This window comes from Mirounga angustirostris, unplaced genomic scaffold, assembly GCF_029215605.1.
Source record: "Mirounga angustirostris isolate CCGP_5_RB_7025 unplaced genomic scaffold, mMirAng1.0.hap1 SCAF_3, whole genome shotgun sequence".
In the NCBI taxonomy this organism is placed as follows: Eukaryota; Metazoa; Chordata; class Mammalia; order Carnivora; family Phocidae; genus Mirounga; species Mirounga angustirostris.
Window position 1 is genome coordinate 59,786,733 of NW_026991711.1, and position 7,012 is coordinate 59,793,744.

Sequence of the window (7,012 nt, forward strand, 5' to 3'; positions counted from 1 at the left end):
GTCCGGACCTGGAGAAATGCTACAGGGGAGCTTCCCATCTTCAGATTCTGCTGAAATGCATGTAGGGCCCGGGCATTACGCTGCCCGGTAATGGCACTGCCCATCAGCAGTGATGAGACCTTTAGCCGAAGGAGCTTTTAGAAAGCTTTTGAGTTCCATTTCTTTTGGAGATAAAGTAGGGAAAAATCCGTTTTCTTGGAAATCCTTGCAATCTGGTAAGCATTTTGAAAATTGACGGAAGCACTGAAATTGGCTTGGAATTATCAAGCAGACTCACTCCGCTTTAAATATTAGTCTTCTTGATGAGATTTCATTGAAGAAAGATTTCCATGACATCAAAGAATTTGTCAACCACTGGCCTAGTGCAAGAAAGCCATAGTCTGAGAATGAAGAACCCTGTACTAGACTGAGTTGTCATTCACTTGCTGTGGGACATTCTGCTGCTGTGAATCACTTTCCTCAGCATTAAAATGGGGAAAAGATAATGTATTCAGGGCATGATAGGAGATTTTTAAAAGTCTAAAGCAGTACATACATCATAGAGAACCTCTTAACACCCCAAGTTCACTTTCACCTCAATAGAAGTTTTGCTGTTTAAATTATCCCAATATCATAAGTGGCTTGAGGATGTCTCAAAACACAGCTGAAATTAATTAGTTCGGTATGGATGAAACAGAACATCTTTTTGTCTGCTTATGCTTTTTAAATATTAGGCATTAAGAAGTTTCCAGTTCTTGAAGTTAAAGAAAAGACATTTATTTTTGCATAAATTTGTTTCCCCGTCAATTCCAAAAGCTATTTTCATTAACCAAATCCCAAGAATCACTAGAAAAAATTTTGCCCTTATTCCAACTAATCAGTGTTTCCTGTGAGTTCAATCCAATTCAATTGAAGGCCAAAACCACCTCTGTTTAATTAGAGTATGTGGGACACTGTCTATTTGCACCAGCTTTTCTAGCACAGTGTGTAAACATTAGACAAGACAGGCATTGCACACTTATACTGTGAAAACACATACCTAAATATCTTCACAACAAGAAATGTTTGCCAGAGCAGTGCTGTGGAATTAATCAGGATGCTTGTGAGCATTTATAAGAGCACTGAGCAGTAAACATAAATATTTGATTACTTAATACATGTAAATGTAATACGAAATGTAAGTAACACTGATTTGAAAGCTGACATTAATTGCCAATAGACACTTGACTGTAAGCTACTAATTTACCATAACTTCTGAGAGTCCTGTTTAAAAATCCAGTAATCCAAAGAATTGTAACCTATTACACTCAATTTAGAAAAAGTAAATAGTGACCATTTTCATTTTAAGCTTTTGTCTTGCTCCTGATGCACAGCCCTTATGACATGCAATCATAGCATGAAATGCCTTTCCTATTTTTGAAAACTGGTTGGTAGAATACAGTTTTTAACAGGTTTCTATAGAAGCCAGATTTGAAGCTGAAAGGAGTCGGAAGTTTCAGTTACGAGTTTGTTATAAAGATACAGTTTTATGACATTTATATTTTTATTGAAAGGAGGATTTGGTTCAGGAAAAATTTTCAACCACTTGGGCTGAAGAATCCAGTCGTAGGGGTCTCTACAATGGTTTTCAGTCTCTGTTGGTTTGAGGAGATACAGAAAAAGGAAATTCCTTCAGTCCCCTCTTCCTGCCCCAGCCCATCGAATATGAGGGGTACTCTGCCCACCTGGGGACCTCCTCAATGTTCTCATTATAGAAGGAATCATTAATTTGATTGGCCTGAGTTTGAAATTTATCAGACCACATTCGTCGGGGGGCAGGGCTGCAAATGGGCTTCTCTCCTGCTGTTCCACCTGTGCCCGAGTGGGTCATTAGCCTCAGAGTCTGCCCTGCAGGAGCTGGTGGAGTTCCTTTCTCCCTCTCTCTGTGGGACGCCTCAACACACAGAATCCAAGACTCAGATTCAAGGTAGGAAGCCTCACATTTACCTTTGGTTCTAAGTCAGCTTTTCCTATCCAGTTTACCTGAAATCTTGCCTTTTCTAGTTTTCAGCTACTTACCTAGATTAATAAGTTGTTTCATTTGTCTGATTATCACTATTGGCTCTGTCAGAACCTGAGTGGGGAAGAGGCAAGAAATAGGGAGTATTTTGGGGAGAAGGGACATAGTGGTACTTGGAAGGAGTCTTCGTTAGTTCTCAGAGTAAAGAAATATGCAGAAACAAGACCAAAGCATGCCGAGGGATGTCCTGGAAGGATATCTTCTCTTCCTGCATCCCGTCTCTCCTGCTGTAGCTGTGGGAATGAGAACTTTCTGGAGGTGACAGTTGGCTGAATCAGAGCTGCATCTAATGCCTGAACCGTTAGGCACTCAGAGACAATAGTGACCAGGGAATGAATAACTGGGGAAGAAAAACTGAATGCAGTATTTTGTTTTTCAAATTAACACTTCTGATTTGACGTGTAAATGTACATTCATATGTGGAAAACAGAGAAAAGCATAAAACGGGAAACAAATACCTGCATCCTACCAAGCAGGAATGGTGATAGGAATGGCGATTTCTACTTCTGTTTCTGAGCCCCCTTCGGCCACCTCTAAGTTGTTGGCTGCCCCACCTGGTTCTGCTCAGACTCAGCTGCTGGTTGGAGTACAGGTGTTAAAGACCTCATTAGCACAATTTTGCTACTCACTTGGAGAACTAAATACTCTCCGTTGACTCAAGTTTTCCCAGCACAAGCCGCGTCTCCTGCTGGTGAGTTGGGAGTTCTGGAAGTTTGTGTATCCTGGCTGCTCTCCTCTTGGGATGTTCTGACTTGCCTTTCAAAAAGGACGTAGATAAGTGCCCTGTGCTGAGCCCGGCTGTTCCTGATTTCCTCACACTGGGTTATTTCCACACAGCATCTTACCTGTTCCGTTGTCTTTGTGGGACAATGAGTTACTATCATTCTTTATCCTTTCTCACACTGAAGGTAGAAAGACAAGAAGCCATGGATTAAGTCTTCACAGCTTATCCTAAATTGTCCAAGATTAGGTGACCACAGGATAGAGCGTTGTTCAACTTCTCATGTCCGGTTGCCGGCTGAAATGCTAGTGGAGGGCAGTACTTTTATAATTGTTGAAGAGCAGGACCTAGAAAAGCCAGAATCTCAGGCGTGGTTTGGGGCTCAATGTGCTCCAACATGTATGTGTCCACAGGTGGGGCAACAATGTTTCAGAAAATCAGGACAAGGTCTGAATGACGCAGTTCAAGTAACAGAGAAAAAAAGTAATTTTCCCCACAAATGTATTTTCTCTCAACATTTTTGCAATAAGTCACATTAAGTCATATAGTTTCCTTCTGACCACCCCTTTCCTGTTTCTTCTCAGCCTCCTCCACCTCCTAAGCGTTGGTGTCTCCAAGGTCTGATTTTTGATTCTTTGTCTTTCTCTTTTCAAACTCCCTCTCCGGGTCTTTCTGGTTCCCCTTAGCTTTAGTTGCCACTGCTCTGCTAAAGCTTCCTAGACCTTCCCAGCACTCTCCTGCAACGCAAGGTAGTAAAGCTAGTAAGAGTGTGCATTTTCAAGTCCCAGAGCCACACGTCCTTGCTGTGTGCCTCTGGGAAAGTTTTTCAGTCTCTGAGCCTCCATCTCCTCATTCCTAGAGTGGGAGTGATGCATGAGACAGTACCTGAGGGCATTGTACACTGTCTGTGCTTACAGACAGTGTAAGTGAAGGTGTGCTGGTCAAATATTATCTCAGGAATGTTTGTTTATTAGAAAATGTCTTTATGGGTGCCTGGGTGGCTCAGTTGGTTAAGCGACTGCCTTCGGCTCAGGTCATGATCCCAGAGTTCTGGGATCGAGTCCCACATCGGGCTCCCTGCTCGGCGGGGAGTCTGCTTCTCCCTCTAACCCTACCCCCTCTTACGCTCTCTCTCTCACTCTCTCTAATAAATAAATTTTAAAAAAATCTTAAAAAAAAAAAAAGAAAATGTCTTTATTTTGTTTTGATTAAAATCAATTTAAGTCTCCTGTATCTTTTGAAAAAGTGATATATGCACATGTAAAATTTTAAAATGTACTGATGAGGTAAGTCTTTCTTAACTTTTAACCCTCAGCCACCCTTCCAGAAACAACCACTTTTTCATGCCTCAGTTTTTCTAGCTTCTAAGATATTTTCTTGTATGGATATACAACAATTTATTATCCAACTTACAGATCTCAGGTTAATTTCAATTTTATTATTAAAGTTAATGGTGAACAGGTTTGAATATAACTGGGGATAGATTCCTAGAATTGATTTCAAAGGGTCAAAGGATATATGCGTATTTTGCGGTTAGGTTATTTTGAGCTAGAATTCACACCTAGTAAAATTAAGAGACTTCCGTTGTGCCTGGTCATGTGTTGGGGCCAGCTTGTAGCAGCTTGTGAAAGCTGATTGTTAAACTTTAAAGGATTTTCTAAGTTAGTTGTTAAAAAGCAGTCATTACCTAGAGTTAAATTACATAAGCCTAGAATTCAACACATTATATTTTTAAAAAGGTAATAAGTACTAATGCACTGCTTCCCCCCAATTACTTTAGACTGCTCTATTATCTATGGTTGTGAAGTTGTTTCTGTTGTATCTATGTGATAGGAATACTGTATTTTCTTCCCAACATTATGTTCAGTATTCCCGCATCAGTAGCTTAAAACTGGCCATGGTAGGAATATTTATACTAGGGTAATTGGCAAGTGCTATATATCAGAAAGTTTTTATTTGGAAAGTTTGTTGTTAAATATTTTCCAGGGTACTATTATTTATACTCCTCTATAGTCAGTCCTTTCTCCAGCCCTCAGCCCCTGGCAATGATGGATCTGTTTCCCGCTCCTATAGGATCGCCTTTTTCTTTATCAAAGAAATACAAAATGTAGCCTTTTGAGTTTAGCTTCTTTTAACATAATGCATTTGGGATTCATCTATGTTGTGAAAATCCATAGTTTTTCTTTTTATTGCTGAGTAATATTCTATTGTATGGATGGATATACCAGAGTTTGTTTAGCCATTCACCTGTTGATTGATGTTTGGTTGTTTCCTGTTTTTGGTGATTATGAATAAAGCCATTGTAAATATTAACATACAGATTTTTATGTGAATATTAGTTTTCATTTGTCTTGGGTAAATATGTAGGCATGAGACTAGTGGGTCATATGATAAATGTATGTTTTACTTTATCAAAAACTGTCAAACTTTTCCAAAGGGGCTGTACCATTTTGCATTCTGACAGGTAATGTATAAGATTTCTAGTTGCTCTGCATCATTGTTAACATTCACTTTCGTCAGTTTTTAAGTGTTAGACATTCTAACAGGGGGTAGTGGCATTTCATTTTTGCCATGGGATTGTCGGTCTTCCATAACCTATTACATGGTTCTTCAAAGTGAAATTCTTTGCCTTAGTTTTTGAAGAGTATTTTCACAAAAAGCATAATTAATAAGTTCGCTGTTTATTTTCATTAAGAACTTTGAAGATGTTATTCTGTGGGTTTTTGCTTTCAGTTTTTCTCCTGACAAGTCAATAGTCTTATTATTATTCCTTTGAGGGTAATATGTCATTTTTTCTGTATCTATTTAAGAGTTTGTTTTTGCCTTTGGTTTTCAAAAATTTTGCTATGATGTGCTTTTGTGTGATTTTGTGTGTGTGTGTGTGTGTGTGTATTTATCCCATTTGGGGTTTGTTGAACTTCTCGCATCAAAAAAAAAAAATTCACAGCTGTTATCTCTTCAAATACCACTTTCTTTTTTACCTCAGATTCTAATTACCTGAATTTTAGAAATGTTAACCTTGTATTAGGTTCCTTGATCTATTTTATCTACTTCTGTCTCTCTACCCCTCCATTTAGATATTTTATTGTATTTTTTACTATTTTGACCTTACTGTTAAACCTATTTATGGTGTCTTAATTGCAGTTATTTTTCATTATCTCCAGTTTCACATTTTTTATAATCACCATTCCTTCTGAAATTCCCACTCTTGTTATTTAATTTCTCAAATATATTAACCATGGTTATTAAAAAGCTGATAATTCCAGACATGGACTTTATAATAGCTATTGTATGGATCTATTTATCTAGTCAGATATTTTTTTCTTTGTCTTCAGTCAAGATTTGTATTTTTTGTATGGTTTGTTGGTTTTGGTTGAGTGTTGAATCTTGTGTATAGGACACTGTGGAGATAATTTAAGTCTCTTAATAATATAACATTATCTTTCACCAGAGAGAATTTATTTTTGCTTTTGAAAGGCAACTAGACTTGAATAAGACCACCTTAATCCAACCAGGGAATGAGATAATCAAATCTAGGCTTCAGTTTTTATGAGGTCTGGTTCATTTCCAAGCCATACTTATTCCTAATGTGTAAATTTTGGGGGTCCCAAATGAAATCCAGGGGTGTATACCAAGTCCAATCCACCTTGGTGGGCTTTGAACTCTAATTTTCACTACCCTCTGTCCCCAGTCCTATGAAACTACTGAAAACTATTCTACTTCTCAATATCTCAGGCACTGATATTGAAACCGGTAGTCAGTTCTCCGAGGGAAACAATTGCCCCAAATGTCAGATCATGACTCTTGACTTCCCCCCTTTTCTTGATCTTGGCCCTCCAAATCCTGACACTCTCAGTAGCTCTCAGATGTTCAAACAGATTTAAAAAATATTTTGTCTAATTTTCTGTTTTCTCAGTAAAAGGGTGGGCCCCAAATAGTCCAGATATTTTTAGATATAGTACTCCATCAGTAGACCTAGAAAACTTCCCAGGTGATTCTAATGGGCAGCTGCAGTAACAAACCACATACATAGAGCATAAAGGGCATGCAAGAGTCTTCATGCATGGATTCCTTCAAACCTGTGTAGCCCAACATTTTACCATAGCCCTTTCTGCACCCAGTGGCCCCCCACCCCTATGCCTTCCAGCCCGATGGAGCTACTTATGGTCTCTGTGCCAGGCTACTGTGCTTTTATCTTCAACCCTTTGCATCTGCCACACTTCTCTGCCTGGCCCACACCTTTATCCATCCTT